General features: G+C 38.5%; 2 protein-coding genes across 8 annotated transcripts in view; both read left to right on the forward strand.

Annotated features, from left to right (window-relative positions):
• LOC134288589 (uncharacterized protein DDB_G0283357-like) overlaps nucleotides 1-21,715 on the forward strand; it is a 498,750-nt gene that overhangs the window by 174,248 nt on the left and 302,787 nt on the right. The gene's annotated exons all lie outside the window — the stretch shown is intronic.
• The window catches only part of LOC109419671 (carbonic anhydrase 1), a 111,928-nt gene continuing 105,875 nt past the window's right edge, over nucleotides 15,663-21,715 (forward strand). For 2 of the 7 annotated variants that reach the window (XM_062853872.1, XM_029870060.2), the window contains exon 1: nucleotides 15,663-16,138. The gene's annotated coding sequence lies outside the window, so the exon portion shown is untranslated. The remainder of the gene's footprint in view (nucleotides 16,139-21,715) is intronic. The other 5 variants (XM_062853873.1, XM_029870062.2, XM_029870063.2 and 2 more) reach the window with 3 other exon arrangements.

The raw sequence follows: 21,715 nt of genomic DNA on the forward strand, positions 1-21,715 counted from the left end.
AAGAGTATCTTGTACCGACTTTTCGAACCCTCTAAGCAGAATGAGTGTAATCAGCTTCGTACCTTTTAATTCCGCACTATGTTGCTTATCCTTTGACAGATACGCGTATTTCGACTACTACTTGTAATTTTCCTCAGTGTCAGTTATCCACTCGTGGATAACTGACACTGAGGAAGATTACAAGTGGTAGTCGAAATACGCGTATCTGTCAAAGGATAAGCAACATAGGGCGGAATTAAAAGGTACGAAACTGATTACACTCATTCGAAGCTCAATGGTAATTTTCTCACTGAAATCTCAACCAGTGTTAGGCGCCATCCATAAATTACGTAACGCTCTAGGGGGAGGGGGGGAGTATGGCCGAGCGTTGCGGTCCATACAAAAAAAATCTGGGTTTTCATACAAAAAAGCGTTACGGAGGGGAGAGGGGGGCCGAAAAATGTTGATTTTAGCGTTACGTAATAAAAGAATGCTGCCAATAATCTCATCCATAATGAATAAAAAAAATCCTGCATGTTAAAAAAAGCGCTTGTTTTTCCAAAAAAATTCCATGGAATTTTCTTAGAATGCAATCATAAAAATCTTCATGACCTGTATCTGTTTTCAGGGATTTCTGAATTTTCACCACATACTGTGTCAGAAAACCAATTAGATTGATTTCTCACGAGACATACAGTCTACAAAACCAATTGTTTTCTTTACGAGATTCAATTTAATGTGATTACAAAATTCAAACAAATGTTTCTCCAAAATTTCCGGTAGACGTCTGTTTACAAATTCCATAAAAAAAGCATTCAGTATAGTTTCAGTATAGCTTACACGCACCTAAAAATAGAGTTTGCAATTTACTCGAAGATTTCGGATATGAGCCCGTATTTCCGTAACATGTATTACCAATAAAGCCCAGCCTCATAACTCTAATTTTCAACTTATTAGCCTCAAAAGCATGTTTTGGTGGAAAATAGTCAAAAACTGTGCATGCTTATAATCAATACTGTGGTGAAATGGTGAACATATTACATGCTTTGTTTCTACCGGGGTTTCTACCAAAATGATTAAAAGAACGCTTTCGTTTCGCCCGTTTTGCTGTGGTGCTTACAATATTGCATACAAGCAGGGTAAATGTTCCGTTTTTCATCCTTTGTTGTGGGTTAGCTTAGGGTTTTTTCATTATATTTCTTCAATCGCTTTTTAACAAGTTATGAATTTTGTTGACTTGGGGTAAAAGTCTTCATTGGAATCAACAATTTTCAATTTTATTAGAGAATCTCTTATGCTCTTATTCTGCATTCCGTTATGTCAGCTGGATTTGTTAATTTTACACATACTTAGTATCAAATATGTTGCTCTATTCTCAGATTTTATAATTTGACAAAAAGCTTTACTGAAAAACACTAAATTAAAACTGTACACAAATGGACGCTCAGATGTTTGCATGTATTATTGATTTCTAGAAAAGTGTAATAGAACGTATGGGAAAATAGCGTGACAGCCACCCTTTTCAAAAGTTGGCTTTGAGCTAATAACTAAGGAAGTACCTAGGGAAGTACTCAATGAGCACTAAGCTAGGAATATCTAACCCGATTGGGACGTAACACCAGTGAGAAAGGGAACGATACAAGTACATAAAGATAATCCGTGTCTACCTTAACCCTAAAAGGGATACCTTCATGGCCTCAGTTTCGTCACTTCGCAGAGTGTGTTCCATCATAGACGAGCTCTGAAAGGCGCCTGGGGTCCAATGGACCCCAGGTATCCCTTTTAGGGTTAAGCACAGTGATTCTACTTCCATTCTACACAGCACAAATATATTGGGCGCTTTCTTATGACTGGTATCTTTTGTTCGGAGAGAGCATGTTTTATAGCAAAAAGTACGGGAATAATCGGTGCCTGAATCGCTTCATTTTTCACAGAATGAACATATGCGCTTACACTCTAACACTCTTTGAATATTAAACACCGTATATCTCTCACTTCTTCGTACGCTATTGAAATATGTTAGCGTGTCCTACTCCGAGCTGGTTCAATCGCGAGAGACGCCGCAAGTTGCCGGTTTTCTTTTTCGAGAGCGAGCTTTCGCCCGGCATGTTTTCAGATGGGGGCTGTCCATAAACCACGTGGTCATTTTTTTGGGACTTTTCAACCCCCCCCCCCCCCCCCCCCGCGTGGTCATTTGTCCATACAAAAAAAATTATTTGTCCATACAAAATGGTCATTGGCCGAACCCCCCCCCCCCCCTCATGACCACGTGGTTTATGGACGGCCCCATGCGCTCGACAGAGACGGAAAGCAAACAAATCTCGGCGTCGTCGTCTCCACCCACCACCCACTTTGTAGTGGGTGTTCAAGACACCTTCACCATCGTCGGCGTCGTCGTCGTCGCCCGATCACATGTTTTTAGCTAGGCATCTACTTACGTATGGTGCATACCATTATTCTATTACCGCTTTGGTCGTGCGGGTAACTATTGCTGCTTTTGCGACCGGCGTATTTTTCACGCCCAAAGGATGAAACGTGTGAGCTACAGTTTTGCCTCATATAGTGTGTTTGTTACTATTCATCTAGGTATGCTTTCTGGTAATATCTGCTAAAGAAAGAAGTACCTGAAACGTGTTTTCATGAAAGCCTGAAGCCTGAAGCTCGTTGGCTCAAATGTGTTCAAAAGTAGACAAATTGACAAACCACCTACTTTAAATGGGATTTAAACTCACGATACCCCAAACTGTTAGAAAATTATTCAGATGGTGTTTTTCCTTCTAACTTTCACAGCACCAAGGTTTTATATATTGTAAGGTTGAGCATGACGTTTAGTTTGTAAAGAAAAGCAGAGGAAGCGAAACTTCAAAGGAATTTGAGGAGGCGGTGGATTTGGTTTCAGAATTTCTCACGGAGAAAAAATAATGGCCGCTCAGCCAGTTTTGACATCTAAGACAACCTTAGAATATATAAAAATCTTGGACAGCACAGTGTCAATCTATCAGATAAAGCCTACGAGTTATGCAATCAAGCGAACTGTAGGTACCGTTTTAGCTTCATAGTAATAATTGCACTAATCTATCATCTTACGTCTGGCATCCACGCTCCAATGTGTGAACCCTCTGCCAACCATATCCCATCAACACTCCGACATCCGCATAAGTTTGTGCAGACGCAGGGGTGTATCCGGTCTGGTGTGAATACAAACGATCGCAGCCATCACTTCCTTCCCCTTCCCCGAATTGACCTACAACCTGACGTGGCAAACGCCATTGTTGCCTTAAATAAGAGATCATCAACGCTCACACTCTGAAGATGCCTGCTAGTCCCCGGCAGATAATCTCATTGATTCCTTGTGTGAGTGTAGCTTTTCTTGTGATACTGGAAGACCATCTACGGGCGATCAATCAAGCTCAAGCTCAAAACTCAGCAACCCTCTGAGGCCGGAAGAATCATGTAATGACCCCGGATGAAGAAAAGGCTATATAAAATAATCCACTCGATAAAAGTGAGTTCTGTCTTCGGCAACGGTGATTCAAACCAACTTCTATGTTTGAGAAAACATTGACATCATTGATATTACACTGTTCGACAAAAAAAAAACTTTTGCCGTGATCAGAGACCCCATTAGTAGGGCATGAAAGCGCATAGAAAATGTAGATAATGCCATTTTTAGATCTGTTGGGGCACCCCTAAAAACTTTTTGAGATGAGTTTGAATTTTATTCATTTTTGAAGGTTTGACACGAGTATTATAAATCATCATTAACAGTTTTGAAATACAATATCTTCAAAATGCAGTTTTGTGCACAGCTGAAATTTTCACAGATCTGAGAAGCAACTTTGATAAATAACTAGTCAAAATTTCTACCCATTACGACATCCCGTTTCATTATACATATCCGCGAAGGCTTAACTCTGACTTATATAGTGAAAATCTTTCATGTTTTTTTCAATGAAGATTAAAATTGTATTTCAAACATCTTGTTTAACTTAGTATGATTCTGGAAAGCTATACAAGAAATTTTAAGATTAGTTTACAAAGAATCCACAGGAAGAAGGTTAGATCCATTCATCGAGATCAGCATGAGTGTTTTAAGGAAAAGCTTCTCCAAATAAATATAATGTTCTAATTTCAGTTTTCAAAAACTTTTTTGTCGCTTATAAAAATGAACAAAGTTCATTGTAACATTTGACATGACTTTCATAATCATGTCTAAATACCAATTAACTGCGATGTTGAATGGGATGGATTAGGATCACAATTCAGGCACTACGTCCACTTAATTCAAGGAAGTATTTTGTTTTGATCGAATTTCGAGTCGTGCCCAAATTTAAATATTCATATATCGCAAATGGATGAGAATGCTTTTCAATGATTTGGTATGTACCTAAGTAACCGTTCCAGATTGCTTGACCTGGTGGATATCAAGCAGTTCCAAGTTCTTAAAATTATAAAAACGATGTGGAAAATATATTCAAATTCCAACGACCTCTTCATTAAAACAAATTTGGACTTAAGTACATAAATTATTCATCATCATATATTGATTAGCCTTAGTGCCTCTGGAAAGATAGTATTTAACACTATATTAACAAACAGGCCCTGTTACCATTTGGGCAGGAGCACCTATTTTGGGCACTTGCTGCTATAAGTCAGTCAATTCTGAAAAGAAAGAAAAACATTTTCCACCACAAAAAAATCAGATCTTCTGAATCTTGATCCATACTCTACATGTGTACGAACCCCGATTATGAAAATATTGCTTCGTTGTTTAATAGAAAAAATCCAAAACCAAAAAGTCAGGAAATGCTTTCAGTTTCGCCTTAATATTAGAAATATTTTACTTCATGACATTCAATTAATTTCATAAAAGTGTCTTCAATGGTAATGCCCCAACATACACATTCTTTATTGCGAAACTAACTTAAATGTGATGTAAACAACAGTGGTTGAACGATTACTGATAGTAAATGGGGAATGTTCTCATTTTTGGCTTGCATTTTTTTAGGGTTGCATTGTTTTGAGTAGTCGTGAACTTAAACCATGTTTTCTGCGCAATGCCAGCTTCAATCCATTGTATTCAAATATGTTTGTTTATTCAATAAAGTTATCAACTTTACTACTTTGATATGACTAGGAAGTTCTTGGAATTATTAAGTGAATATAGACAACCCACGAAAACACTGGAAACGTTTTTATGTACTGATCGCAAAACATAAATGCAATAGATTTTTTTAATTTTTTACACAAGCTTCCCACGTTAGTAATTTGAAAAAAATCGACCGGATTTTCTTCTCGAAAATTTGAATTCAATTATTTAGATCATAAGTGTAACATTTCGAAGACAAATCAAGGTGAAATAGATATTTTGTTATGCATAGATAAGGATAGTGGTTTGTTTTTTGTAATTGAATTGAGAGAATACTTCAAGGATTTGTATTATATAAGTCATAGTTTGATTCTTCCCGGACATGTATCAATGAAATGGAAAGTCGTAATAGGCTGAAATTTTGACTAGTTATTTAGCAAAGTTACTTCTCAGATCTGTGAAAATTTCAGCGGCGCACAAAATTGCATTTCAAAGATATTGCATTTCAAAAGTGTTTATGATGATTTATAAAGCTCGTGTCAAACCTTCAAAAATGAATAAAACTCAAACTCATCTCAAAAAGTTCCTAGGGGTGCCCCAACAGATTTGAAAATGGCATTTTTCTACATTTTCCATGCGCTTTTATGCCCTACTAATGGGGTCTCTGATCACGGCAGAAGTTTTTTTTTGTCGAACAGTGTTATTCTATGAAATTATGTGGGCTCAAAGGCACGGTAATGGCTGGGTATGCTGCGCAAATCAGATCCCATTGTGATCCACTAGACTCTGCCCACCCAAGTAACACAGAAAACATCTTTCCAAATAAATTTGTTTAAAGATGTATTATAAATATCGTAAATGTGTTTTTCAAAACATCATTTATTTTCAAGCTCTTATAATGTTGACAAATTACAAACGAAAACAAATATTTTGTTTCCGTCTTTCGGATTCATCATGTATGAAATGTATTTATTAAACAATTGATTAACATTAATAGAGCATCAAGGCACAACATAACCTCGTTTGCAATCATTGTTGCGTTATTTTAATATTCCATCACTACATCACATTCGCTCATCTTTCTGCTGCACCCACAAGACTAGAGCTGCAGCAGTTTGAACCCAATCGGTAAGGACGATCAACCCGAATGAACCTGAAATCTACGCACTACTGGTAGATCAACGTTGATCGTAGATTCGTTTGCATCTTGATGTGGCTCTTTTTCCCAATTCGGCATATTTGGGAACTGTTAACAGCCGCTGTTGCCATAGTTGTACCGAATAGATTTCCGCAGTCAGTGGACGTGAACTGCTTCGGAACCCTGACTCAGACATCCGAAATGCTCAGCCGCCATTCAAAGCACCTCTGTGCTGCTGGCTGCATCAACACAAAGTATTGATTTACACTCGCGGATTTTTCCAAGGCGTTTACCGAGCAAATCGTCGAGACTAATTTTCATTCTATTAGCCGCGGGGCGCGGAAACTAAAACAAGTCGACGGCGGATTTTGACTGACAACAAAGTGAACATCGCGGTAGATCAAAACAATATTTGACATTTGCAAGATCCAATCTCATAAGAGGTTAAGTTTTATATCGGTTATTTTAGTGTTGTAATGCTTGTTGCAAAACTTAATAAATTTTTTTGATGTGCGCGTGTTGAAGAAATGCTGTTGAGACATATTAGTAGCATTCATCAAACACATATTCAAATTTTATTATTGAATTGCTGTCATAACGCAATTTGAACGTTGTTTCAACTTTATTTCATATCAAAGTCTGTTAAAATGTTTGATTTTTTTCATAACACAGTACCGGTCACACAGTATGTGTACTATATGTAAATAAATATAAAAAATGGATATTCGGAATTTTCTTTATTTTTCGATTCCTTTCAAAAACAACTTCCATGTCATCATTCTGATCCATGAATCTTATTTAAGGTATAACCAGTAATAATTATTGTGATTCGAATAGTAGATTTTACTTAAATTACCATTGATATTGTTCATAACGTTTTGAACGGCACTGTAAATCTTTCGGAATCCTGCCATATTGCTTTTTGACGTGGATTCAAAATCAATATCTCAAAGCAATATTATTTGCTTGGTTCATTTTATGTTTTAAGCTCAACTCAGTAGCGCTTGATTTATTGGAGAGTAAAAACAGAGATTTCACAATAAATCTTGAACCGCACGTAAAATTTTACTACCACCACTGAGTAAAGCCCATTTCCGAATATGATATCTGAATAGTTAATAAAAGTCTTTGCTATTTGCATACATATCATACACATTATTCTGGTTAAACAAAATAAATTAATTGTTTTTTTTTTCTTTTCTGTCAGTTTCTACGCTACGCATTGCTTCATTTCATTTGTTTGTTTAAAACTTGGTTTAAAAGTAAGTTATATCACATAGAATTAGCGTAATCTCAACATACGCGTATGAAATGTCGTATAAATGTATTCTGTGAGCTATCTCACATGAAAGCAGCATAATTCCAACTAACGAAAAATATTGATTTATGAAAGAATTTTGCAAGTTTTTATTGTTGACAAATACCTTGATGAGGAACAACTATTGGATTGGATGTACTGCACATGTCATATTAGTGTATTAGAATGCATCTTATATAACTTGGAAGATGTTTTATAAGCCGCCATTTTTTGCGCTGTTTTGATGTTATAAGTGTTCGGTATTAAGTCATTATAACAAGAAAAATACTTCTGAATAAGTACTAAAAGTGAATTTTAAACTATTATGTAACAAGTTGTGTTACTTGGGCAGCAACTCCTATCCTTACCTCCTCGTGGTACCGGCCGGAAACTATGAGCAACCTTAGGGAAGATCGGGTAACCAACCCCGGTGGGAGCTTTGGTCGTAGGCTGACAGGGAAGGGGGTGTTTGCTTCGGCAAACCTGAGCGTCTGTTTTCCAGGAGGAGCGGCTCACAACAGCGTCTGACCCCCATGCTAGCGGCGGCTGATCTACGTCCGAGTACCAGGGAAGGACTCTAAGCTCAACTGTGCACTATGGTCCTCCGGAAAGTAGGGGGTTGGTGTCAGACCCTACGAGCCAGCCGTAAAAAAACATTGTAACGGAAATCAGCAACAGAATAATACGAACCGAGACCAATGGCAACGACCCCAGCGAACAAAAAGGTTGGTGGTTGGTGGCCGATCGACGAAAGAATGTGCAGGTTGAGGATCAAGGATCGATTCTTCAACTTCAGCATAATAAACGTGCACAGCCCACACTCCGGAAGCACTGATGATGCCAAGGATGCATTTTACGCGCAGCTCGAACGTGAGTACAACTGTTGCCTCAGCCACGACGTCAAGATCATCATAGGAGATTTGAACGCTCAGGTAGGCCAGGAGGAGGAATTCAGACCGACGATTGGTAAGTTTAGCGCCCACCAGCAAACGAACGAAAACGGCCTACGACTCTATGATTTCTCCGCCTCCAAAAATATGGCCATACGTAGCACCTTTTTCCAACACAGCCTCCCTATCGTTACACCTGGAGATCACCACAGCAGACGGAATCTCAAATCGACCACGTTCTGATTGACGGACGGCACTTCTCCGACATTATCGACGTCAGTACCTATCGTGGCGCCAACATCGACCGACCACTATCTGGTGATTATCAAACTGCGCCGAAAACTCTCCGTCATCAACAATGTACGGTACCGGCGACCGCCATGGTACAACCTAGAACGACTGAAACAACCGGGTGTCGCATCAGCATACGCGCAGAATCTCGAGACCGCGTTGCCAGACGAGGGCGAGCTCGATGAGGCCCCTCTAGAGGACTGCTGGAGTACAGTGAAAGCAGCCATCAACGACGCAGCTGAGAGCACCATAGGGTAAGTGGAATGGAATCGACGGAACGAATGGCTCAACGAAGAGTGCAGAACGGTTTTGGAGGAGAAGAACGAAGCGAGGGCGGTAATGCTGCAGTAAGGGACCCGACAGAACGTGGAATTTACAAACAGAAGCGGAAACAACAGACCCACCTCTTTTGCGGAGAAAAAACGCTGCCTGGAAGAAGCGGAGTGTGAAGAAATGGAACTGCTCTGCCGTTCCCAAGAAACAGTGAAGTTCTATCAGTAGCTCAATGCATCCCGCAACGGCTTCGTGCCGCGAGCCGAAATATGCAGGGATAAATACGGAGGCCTCTTGACGGACGGACGTGAGATGATCGAAAGGTGGAAGCAGCACTTCGATCAGCACCTGAATGGCGTGAAGAACGTAGGCACGAGAGATCACGGCGACGGAGAAAACGACGACGCCAGTGCAGCGGAGGACGGAAATGAACCAACTCCCACACTGAGGGAAATGAAGGATGCCATTCACCAGCTCAAAAACAACAAAGCATCTGGTAAAGATGATTTCGTAGCTGAACTCATCAAGAAAATTTGGCCACCTGTCTGCATCGGCTGATTTTTTTTTTTTTTTTTTTTTTTTTTTTTTTTTTTTTTTTCCAATGACTTGTTTATTTTTCAGTTACAGGTTACATATTACAAATATTAGTTATCTAGTATAATCTGCAAATCATTCACATGTCTAGTCAAAGGAGGAGTGCTTTCTATATTATGTACATATTTACCTAAAGCTATTAACAAAATATTTTTCTGAATTCGACTAAATCTACCTAAACTTGGAAATTTCAAATCATTGAACTGAATACTATTAGCAACTGCTACCTTTCTCGACAACGTATGCAACATATATGCCCACAAATCTTTACTCTGTACACAATTTACGTATTTATGCGACAAATCCTCAACCAATCCTGGACAACACGTACAGAAAGGCTGAGGAACTCGTCCATGCCTATGAAATTGCTCCAAATTTGGAATCTTTTCATTCACGAAAAGGTACAAAGAGGAAACCTCATCCGAATCGAGTCCTCGGTGATGAACATGTTTCCAAATGAGTTTCCATTGCTGTTGACGATATTTTTTTTCAATTTCTGAGCCTGGAAGTTTTGCTATATAATGAAGATACAATGATTTTGAGCACATTTGATCAGAAACTGACGAAGGCAGGATTGCAAGCTCAGTGGCTATGAGTTTTATGTACCCGAATTTGGAAGGAAAGGATAATCTTTGTGCTGATTGATTGTTTCTATCGAAATACGAATTCCTCAGATAGCTGTTTCCATCATTGAAAAGCTTCGAAAATCTATTGATAATTAATGATTTACATTTCCTTTCGACGTCATGAAGCCCTAATCCACCCCTATTTTTTGGTAAAATTAACTGCGTATATGCTACTCTTTGTTCATAATTTTTCCACAGGAAGCTTCCTACTAATGAGATAATTTTAGCTCTATATTTACATGGTAATTCAATAATAGATCCTATGTACCACACTTTTGATAATGCAAACGTATTTAAAAATTGTACTTTCTGTATTTCGTTCAGATTTCTTGTTTTGTGTAACCACAATAATTTTGACAGGCTGTCCGAAACATGTATCCAGTTTTTTTCTATCATTTCCTTGAACTCGTTAGAATAAAAGACTCCCAAAATTTTGATATTTTGTCTAACATGAAGCCAATCCGGCTGAAATAACAGGTCAGTTCCATGCCCTATGATCAAACATTCTGTTTTGTAAGGATTCAACCTAGCTCCTGAAACTAATCCGAAATTATTGAAAATTTGTTTAATTCTCTCTACTTTTTCTATGGAATCAACTACTACACTTACATCATCTGCATACGATCCTAAGAAATCTGAATCACCATCGCAAATATCCCTCAATTTCTGTATTAAAGGTTCCATGTAAATAGCAAATAAATGCATAGACAAAGGATCTCCCTGTCTAACCGATCTTCTGATGTGTATCTCGCTACTTAATCTGCCATTGATTAACAATTTTGAATAAGACATTGATCTTATTTGTCTAATCAAATCAATAAATCTTATGTTGATTCCCATCCTCTCCATCGTGTTTAATAAAAATGAATCTTCCACTCTATCAAATGCTTTGTCTAAATCAAACGATATAAGATACGCCTTTTTCTGTTTTAAATGTAATTCTGTAATCTTATCTCTAAGAGAGCAAGTGATTTCAAAAATATTATGGTTCTTATTTGCACATTTTTGATTAGGTGAAATAATAAAATTCATAACTTTTTCTAATCTGCTTTTGAGTATTCTGGAGCACAGTTTGAAATCAAAATTTAATAACGTGATAGGCCTAAACTGATTAACTGTTTGAATTTGACTACTATTTTTCTTTTTCACTAACACCACTACTCCGTCACAAAACTTTTTGTGAACGTTGCCAGCTATGAAATCGTTCACAACTTCTGTGAAATCAGATTTGATAATATCCCACGTATCTATGAAAAACTGTTTTGTTAAACCATCATTTCCCGGCGCTTTGTTAGAACTACTATTTTTAATCAAATTGTAAACAAATATTTCATCTACCGGTTCCGTTAAATTATCGTTTTCAATCAAATCTGGTGGCAAGACGTTTTGCGGGAAAAAATCTGTGTTGGGATTAACATTTTCACGGTCAAATAAATTTTTAAAATGTTCTACAATGTGATTTTCTATAACAGCAGAATCTGAGCAACAATTTCCATTAATTTCGATCGTTTTGATCTGTGCTGCATTGCACCTGCGAACTTTTTCAGCTACGTGAAACACCGAAACTGGTTCGCCAATATTGAAATTCCCATTTTCATTTGTTTGAAAAGCTGTGAACTGTTTTTGTAACTTTAGCATAATTCCCTTGATTCTGTTGATTTCCGAAATTTTTAATGGATTAACCAAATACTCATCATATGCTTTTTTGAGAGCATAGTACCAAATTTCCATTGAATCTTTGAAAATTCTATTCATCTCACCAGTTTTCCACTTTATGAATGACGATATTTTTTGTTTAGCATATTCTGTCCACCAAATAACTGGGCTACGATAGTATCTTTTTTGTGACGTCCAGTAGCGCCATTTTATTCTAAACTCGTCCTTATTCTGCTGATTCATTATTCTAGATTTATATCGCCAAACTCCTCGTCCAAAGATGCGACCTAGGTTTGGAAGTTTGAGTTTAATGATTAGGGCTTTATGATCTGAAAAGGAATTTACATGCATCTTTCCACTTACAACACTTTGTCTCAAATTTGAAGAAACGTATATTCGATCTATTCTTGATCCCACACCAGCACGCACAAATGAATAATCAACGCAATTCACATTCACTGCAGCCCACGCATCCTGCAATCGAAGCTCCCGAGTTAATGCTCTCAAATTCATACTATAATTATTGCAATGTACATTGGAACTGTCATTCGAAGACTCAATGCAGTTGAAATCCCCTCCACACACCAAATATTCGGATGGATTCCGCAAGTAATGTGGAACAATTTCCGAAAAAAATACTTCTCTTAGTGACCGGTTGTTAGATCCTGATGGTGCATATATGTTGCAAACTGTCAAATGATTTGATATTTTGATCTTGATCAATCTTGAATCTAGACTTTTTTCAACTGAACCGTAGTTTATATGAGATTTGATAGCAATTGCTGTCCCCCTTTTGCTCTGATCAATATTGTAAATCACATCAAAACCATACATTTCAAAATATTCCCCTTCAACTTCTTGCATCATTACAATGTCTAATTCCATTGAACGCACAAATGTCTTGAATGATTCAATTTTAGTTGCATTAGAAATCCCATTCAAATTAATAGTGGCAACGTTGTATGAAACAACTGTCCTATCTATCCCATTTGAATTCATTTGAAAAAAAAAAAGAAACAACGAAAAGTATATGTTAAAACTCGAAATATCTACTTATCCTGCTTTGATCGCTGACGCCGAAGCCGCTTGCGGCTTGCATTACTCGTCACCGAGTTCATCGACGAATCCGTGATATTTCCATCCTTCTCCGTCTGATCCATCCGAAGCTCGTTGAAAATGTTCGTAGAAACCACGGTTGGTCCAGCGGGCGCTGGGACCGTGGTCACTCTCGTTGAGCTGCTTCCGTGTTTGGATGTATTGCTGAGTTCCCATTTAGTAGTGTCAGTTGATGAACTGGATGCTGTAGTGGCTCTTCTCTCCTTGTTCAGCTCGTTGAGATTGGTCATTGTCATTGGCTTCACATTGTTCGCTCCGCTGTCCTCACGTACCGGCTGTCTATTACCTGCCGGTCCTCGTAGCTGGTTGGCATACGATGAACTTCCTCTGTTCAATCTCTCGTTTACGCTAGTTCGATTTTGAAGTAACTGACCCACATCTGCACAACGCATACCGATGTGGACCGCTCTACCACAGTGACGGCAAGTGATGAGCTGGTTCTTATGTGTAACGAGTGTGAAGTGTCCAGCGATGTTGATGTACGACGGGATCTGTTCATGTATGCGGATTCGTATTGCTCTTACTCCATTTACGATGCCCTTCAGCGGAGATGGCGACTCCCACGTTTCATCCTTGATCGATAAAACCTCTCCAAATCTCGACATTTCTCGCTTGATCATATCATTTCCCATCTGAGGCGGCAGGTCATGTACCTTAACCAGCGTGGTTCCATCCTCCATATGCAACGGTACCGTGAATTTGTAGTCGTCGTATTTTACCTCGTGCTTCCGATCATGGGTCTCGACCATTTCCATAGCATACTCCACATTGTCAACCTCAACGTACGTGATACCTCTCGATAAATTCGCTTGCACTGACCTGATCCTTTCCGATGCAACAGCAATGACGTTGAACAGATAATCCGTAACCGTCTCAATCTTCGGCTTCTTCAAGGCTTCCGAGAAGTTAATAACGAATGTTCGTTCTCGTAGATTTCCGTTGGCGGCCGCCATGTTCTCCGTGTTTGTGTGTAATTGTGTGTGATAAAATTGCACTACCGATACTATTTTCCACCAGCTCAGCAAGATACGTCTGCACTCACCGGTATCTCGATATCGACTGGCTGATAGTCAGGATCTGGGAAACCGAACATCTACCGGAGGAGTGGAAGGAAGTGGTAATCTTCCCCATTCATAAGAAAGGCGACCATTTCGAATGTGAAAATTTCAGGGCGATCACTATTTTGAATGCTGCCTACAAAGTGTTATCCCAGATCATCTTCCGTCGTCTGTCACCTATAACGAATGAGTTCGTGAGAAGTTATCAAGCCGGTTTCATCGACGGCCGGTCGACAACGGACCAGATCTTCACCGTACCCCCAACCCTCCAGAAATACCGTGAATACCAGATCCCAACGCATCACCTGTTCATCGACTTTAAGGCGGTATACGACAGTATCGACCGCGCAGAGCTATGGAAAATCATGGACAAAAACGACTTTCTTGGGAAGCTGACTAGACTGATTAAAACTACGATAGACGGTGTGCAAAACTGCGTAAGGGTTTCGGGTGAACTATCCAGTTCATTAGAATCTCGCCGGGGACTGAGACAAGGTGATGGACTCTCATGCCTACTCTTCAACATCGCTCTGGAAGGTGTGATGCGACGAGCCGGGCTCAACAGTCGGGGAACGATTTTCATAAAATCCGTTTAATTTTTGTGCATGGACATTATTGCCAGAACATTTGGAACGGTGGCAGAGCTGTACACCCGCCTGAAACGTGAAGCAGCAAAAGTCGGACTGGTGGTGAATGCCTCAAAAACAAAGTACATGCTGGTAGGCGGAACCAAACACGACTGGATCCGTCTGGATAGTAATGTTACGATAGACGGGGATACTTTCGAGGTGGTGGAGGAATTCGTCTACCTCGGATCCTTACTGACGGCTGACAACAACGTGAGCCGTGAAATTCGGAGGCACATCATCAGCGGAAGTCGGGCCTACTACAGCCTCCAGAAGTAACTGCGGTCAAAAAAGATTCACCCACGTACCAAATGCACCATGTACAAAACGCTAATAAGACCGGTGGTCCTATACGGGTACGAGACGGAGTTTTCGAGCGACGCGTGCTAAGGACGATCTTCGGCGGTGTGCAGGAGAACGGTGTGTGACGGAGTCGGATGAACCACGAGCTCGCTGCACTTTACGGCGAACCCAGCATCCAGAAGGTGGCCTTCTTAATGTCTTGTCTTAAATAATGTGATATTGAACAAATAAATGTATGTACTTGGAACTTCCTGTCTAGGTGTCTGCTGATCAGAGTTTCCCCCCATGGTTTAGAAGAAAAACATATACATAAAAGACATCATCTAAATTTGTCGAACTGAGTTGATTGGTGTATGGTCAAGTCACACGAGCTTTCTATCCAAAATCCCAGTTTTTGGATGAACAAGCTCTTTGTTACACTTTGGTGTACAAGAAAGGCAACAAATTTCAATGAAATGCTAGAAAAAACCTGCTCCCGATTCCCTGCGAAACAGCCAACTCGAACGTCCACTGTAAATAATCGTAATAGAGCCAGTTACCCGCTCGGTTACTCGATGGGTCACTCGGGCAGGCGACGACGACGACGGACGCGCAGCAGCAAACTGTTATTGTTGATGGGGGATGGCTTGCCATTGCACTTACCTTCATTCAGTCAGTGCTGGTCATTCTGTCACCGCGCGCGGCTGGACGGACGGACGGACGGACGGAGGACATCAGCTGGTTGGTAGTTGTTGGTCGACCAGCGTCCGAGAACATACCTACACACGGTCGGGAACCCGCGAGGGAGGAAGATATGATGCGAGTGTTCTACTAGAGGTCGAAGGCAGGCGGGACTTCTATCCGAGCGGCCCTTTATCAAATGTCGCTCGAGGAAGAACACCGTTCAGTCTACGGTTGGACGTGATCGCGAAAAGGTGGTTCCTTGTTCCTGCGGTGTCAAGAACACAGTTTGGTTCTCGGAAGTTCTCGGAAAACGTGGAAGAAACGGTTCGAGGGCGCGATTCTGGAAAGTGAGTTCGGGGAAAAACGAAGGAAGACAAAAGTGAATTGTTAATGAGGTGTAAATTGCGGTGGTCAGTTCGTTTGATTGGTATGTGTTGCTGTTGGTGCTGGGCTTAGGTGGGCAGGCAGGCAGTCAGTCAGTCGGTCAGTGGTTCAGGCGATTGGTGGGTGGATAAAAAAAGTGCAAGTGAAAGTGAAAAGTGAGTTACGATCTGTGGAAGGTTCGCACGAAGAAGACACATATTGGTCCGGCTGGTGTCGGTGCCGACAGTGTTGGCTTCAAAGGGTTGTGTGTGTAATTACAGGGGGCTCATGACAATGAAAGATAATTGGAGTTTTATTGATTTGAACTGTTAATGAAAGTCTGCGAGGTTTTGTTTTGCAGTCAGTCGGTCGTTGGTCGAGATGGTTTTTATGGTTCTGTTTGATTTACGGGCCGTGCACTGGTACAAATCTTTTTTTTTAATTTGTTGATTGAGTAAGGAATAGGTTATATGGTGAAGTTATGTGATATAAAAATTCAAAATCAAATGAATGCGATTAGTCCCAAAATTTTTTATAGGGTCCAGTGTTTAATATTTTTTAAATAATTTTAAAGCGTTCTGTTTCTTGATACAGTGATACAGTGGTACAAATTCGTTTAAACGCACATACTTCTCATAACATTCTCTTTATGTTGCTGCATATTGAAATTCATGATAATAACGTTCTTACTTTCACTAGTAAAAGTACTAGTTGAAATGTATATTGATATAGAAAAATAATAAATAGTTTGCTAATAACAAATATGGAAAAACCGATAAAAGTGCGTTTAAACGAATTTTCCTCTAAAAATTAGATAGTTATTCCCCGATAAAAATAAAACGAAGTGAAAAGAATTCTTCGTAACTCGTCCAGATAGTATATTGCGTGAGTGTCTATCAAAATATATACCAATAAATAACAGATAAGGTAAAGCTAACCGTTCAAAAATCAAGTGCGTTTAAACGAATGTATGGAAGACCAAACCAAACCACTGGCACTGTATGGAGCATCTCCAGTCCAAGGCACGAAAAAAAGTTGCCATTTTGGACTTGAATAATATTTTGTTCATGCACTGGATTTCATCAATCATTTACTTTTGCATTAACACATAATCATTTTTCCACACCTAACTTTTGAAAAGATAAAATATCTAATTCTGTTCATGAGAACATATGACTTGAAAAAGGTTAGTTGAATTGAAATGATGTCTTCGAAAATTTTGACGACCTTTAGAGAAAAAAATACACTGACAGTAATGTTTATCGCGGATCTATTTTTCTATTTTTCAAAAATCATACCCTCCGATGTTTTTTATAATGTTTCTGTAGTATGCTGGCTTCCTGCGAAAGATTTGCCAAGTAGCCCAGAATAGTCTAATGCTTCTAACTATTTTCACATTTTTTTTGATCGATTTTCATAACATTCAGACGGAAACAATTTGTCAGCTATATTTATGATATCAAAAATAGACCCTACGTACAGCTTTCAATGCATAGTTTTGCCAATTTATTAAAAAAAAATATGAAAAATGTATGGGATCTTGTGAAACAATATTCGAGATTTTTTAACTTTTTTTACAGTTTTTATCCCCTGCATGCCTACAGCATAGATTTACACCAGTATCGAGCATATACTGTTTAGAATTCCCATATTTTTTCCACCACATGCTGCCTGTAAGAACTGTTGATGCCGCCAGATCTAATGGTCCATACTATCCTTATAATCTAGCGTCATTTTGAAGGTATTATATGAAACTTAATTAGAATATCCATCAGAAAAAAGTAATTTTCAGAATCGCTATAAATATGAGGTTATACGCAAAACTTCCCAATTATTTCTCCTATATGTTTTTTAAAGAAGTGTTATCCAGAAGATTTGAAGTGTTTTGATTTTTTTAAAAAGAAAATCTAACTTGGCTTATCTCGACAGAACTTCAACAAGGAAATTCTTCAGAATTTCTAAAATGATTCTATGGCAACGTTTCCCGGTGGGAAAGAGAGAACATTTTAAAGGGGATAGCAAAAAGAGGTATCAGGAAGATCTAAGGGAGGAAGGTGAGAATTGCCAAACGAGGGAGTCTTAAGGGAAATCAAGAGGAGGCCTGAGAAATGGCTTGGAAATGGTTTCGGTGGAATTTTGAGGGGTTTTGGGGATTTCATGGAACTCCAGGGGTATTTGAAAGAGGTTTTAGGGAGCTCATAGTATTTAATGAAGTTTCAATGAGGACTCAGGGAGCTACGAGGGTTTGAAGAGGTTTTCAGAAATTTCAAGTGGTTTCAAGTGATTCCAGGAGGTTTCGGAGGGACTTATGAGGGGTTATTTAGAAGCGTTCTAAAGTGTTTCAGGGGCGGTGCAAGGAAGGATTTTGAAATTTCAGGGACGTTCCCCTGGATAAAATTAAACGATTTGAGGGAAATGTTCAGGGGCGTTTCAGGGAGTTTCAGATGGTTCCTGGGATGTTACATAGGGTTTCATGCAGATTTCAAAGGAAATTTTGAACGCTTCGGGAGCTTTCGGTGGTTACAGGAGTCTCAACAGGTGTTGGGAGATTTTCTGGGCCATTTCAGGACGTTTCAGAAAGGTTCTACCCAATGCGACATAGATTTGTCCCAACTTAAACAGAATAGGATACAGATCATGCAGCACGAGTTTCTTAGGCCTTGAATTGTAAGTTTCGAGCGTTAACGTTGAGTCGGTAAACACTGAAACGCTGCTGAAGATGTATCGTCAAAAAGTTTCGATTTTGGGTTGGTAATAATTGATTATTCATGAGTTGGAAAGTACGCAACAAATTCAGCTTCCGTTTTGTATGAGACAAAGATTTTCGAGATCATGTCATTATCTGTTATCAGTTGGGATGAAGAGTAATCGCTGCGCCTTCTTTGTTGCTTATTTTGTGCCTCTTTTGTCTGACAGTTCTCTTCACTTGTTTTTAGAGACGTTTGACAGGATTCTCAGCGGAATTTTAAGTACAGCCCTGGAGCTCCATAAAAGCATCAGAAACGCTCATTTAAACGCTAGGAAAGCTCCAGAAGTCCTTTTGAGATCCCCTAGGTAGACCTACATATACAGCCCCCTAAGGTTCTCCAAAATGCCCTTGAAAACCCCATGAAACCTCCCGAGCTCCCTGGAGATGTACAACATCTCTGAACCTAAATTTTGTCAATTCCCTATGGTTCCTGCGTTATGTTTAGTTTTTCTTGGAAAATAAATCTGTACTTTTCTGTCCATAGGCAAACTTTTTTTTAGCTTCCTGCAAAACTTGAAAATATTTTCTGCATATATACTAGTCAGATTTATGCCATTTCTCGCAATCGGAACTTCTGGAGGAAGTCTGAGTTCTGGAAAAACTTCTGAATGAATTCACAACAGAATTCAAACTTCTGTTAAATGAAAAGTCTAAATGTGCCTGCTGAATTCACAATTTTTAAAGGCTGAATAGGTTATAAGGCCAAAAAGATCATTAGGCCGAAAATGCCATTAGGCCGTAAAAGTCATTTGGCTGAATAGGTCATATGGCTAAATAGGTTATAAGACCAAACAGGTGATTAGCCCGAACAGGTCTTAGTACTATTTTTCAACTATTACTCAGCCTAATGACCTTTTCGGCCTATCGGCCTAATAAACCAATTATCTTTTCGGTCTATCTACATATTCGGCATCTGACCTATTCGACATAGTGATCAAATCAACCTTATGATCTATTCGGCCTAATGCACTTTTCCCCCTAATGACATGTTTGGCCTAATAACCTACAGTGAAAGACATTCGTTTATCCGAGGCCAAAAAAATGTCATAAAAGTGTCAGGAAGTCCATACAAAAGATTTTATGATAAAACTTGTTTATCGTAGTGATAGTATGTCTAATACAGTTTTGAAACAAAAACGAGGGTAAAAACCCTTCAAATTTAAATTTTGGCTACGTTTAGCCGAGGTAAATAAAAATTTGATTTTCTATAGAGTTATTGCAATTTTTGAATGTATTTTTCGAGCATATACACCAAAATCTTCATTTTACGGCATGTTACCGAGATAATTGATTTTAAAAGTTTATCTGTTTGTGAAATTCAGATAAATATAACAAAAAGTTGTACCGAAAAGAGAAACGATGATAAATAAATTTATTTAAGAAAACTATATATTGTAAACACTCATATGTAAGCCATAGTTGTTGTTTTGAAAAAATAACACAAAATGATTGTTGGTAATGGTTTAATTAAATATTGAATATATGAGAAATTGAAGTATTTAGGTTTTCAGTTGGTTAAACATCAAATTGGGGTTGATAAAGTTTAAAATGCACAATGTAGGTATAAAGATGCATCCTAATGCCTCTGTAATATAAATGTATAATACTAGCATCATTAAATGATTTAGAAGACTGCAAAGTGAAAGAACTGCAAGAAGAACCGGAATTTTTGTACCCTGTTGTTTATGAAACAGAAGTTCATACAAAAAAGCATTGAGTGGCCGCAAAAATGGCTTATTTTCATTCAATCTGAAGAAATATATAATAAATGTGTCTTAGTTTTAAACCACATTCATTTTTGGCATCATTTATTAGAAAAGAGCGTCTATCCTATAATGCAAGTAATTCATGCAAGATATTTGAATACTTTGTGTGCCATTTCTCATAATTTGAGGCGTTCAATGTATGTTCTTTCAGCCAAAATGAAGCCTAGAAGATATAGGGAGCTATTAGAAAACCTGATAGTTGTGAACGCGGTGATTTTTCTAAGTGATGCCATCAATTTCAATAAAATATTACTAAAATACGTGATTTTTGCAAAGTTTGGGGTATTCTTTTCTGATAAAAACGTTGTTTTCCGTAGAATTCTAACCTGTACTCGTAATTATACATTTATTGAAATCTTTTAAAGCACTTCAGATGCAAATAACTGCAAAAATATTAATTTGAAAACATTTTCAATATTATGACATATTTAAATGGAATTTATGAAAATTGGATATGGCAACACTGCAGAAGCGATCAAAGTTATGATTTACCAGTCGATCAATAATGTAGGTAACCATACACCATGTTTGTGTTGAAAATGTTTTGCAATTTGACATCTTTTATTAAATAATTCTTAAAATTTTCCAATTCGGATAAACAAATGTCCAGGCAAGTTTCCTATTTTTCTTGTATTTTACTGCCAAAAAATGAATAATATATTGTTTCATTCCATTTGCTAATGCAAATTACCTAGAAGATCTTCCAAAAACCAAAAAGAGAACTAAAAATTATTACAGTTGCGAACAAAATAGAAAAAAAAAATGCCTTGGCTACACGAATGTCTACCACTGCATTCGCCCTAATGAACAATTCGGATCTATGACCAATTTAGGCGTAATGACCTTTTCGGTCTAATCACATATTCGGCCTAATGAATTATACGGCCCAATTACCTATTCCGCCTAATGGCCTATTCGGCCAAAACTCTTTGATGTAACAATATTTTTCGGTCATACGATATATCGGCCTGGCGACCTTTTCGACCTAACAACATATTCGGCCTAATGACCTTTGCTACCTAAAAAAGTTTTCGGCCTTATGACTTATTTCGATGATACTGTATACATTTCGACGTAAACAGCAATGGAAGAGCATGAACTCTATTAAAGTTAACATTTGAATCTATTTTCGTAATAAATCCATTTGACACTCCCCGACTTATCACTTCAATGGTGGTTTGAGTGTAAATATTAAAAAAAAAAAAACAATTTTTATCACCTCAGTATTGGACAAATGA

This window comes from Aedes albopictus, chromosome 2 (genome assembly GCF_035046485.1).
Source record: "Aedes albopictus strain Foshan chromosome 2, AalbF5, whole genome shotgun sequence".
NCBI lineage: Eukaryota > Metazoa > Arthropoda > Insecta > Diptera > Culicidae > Aedes > Aedes albopictus.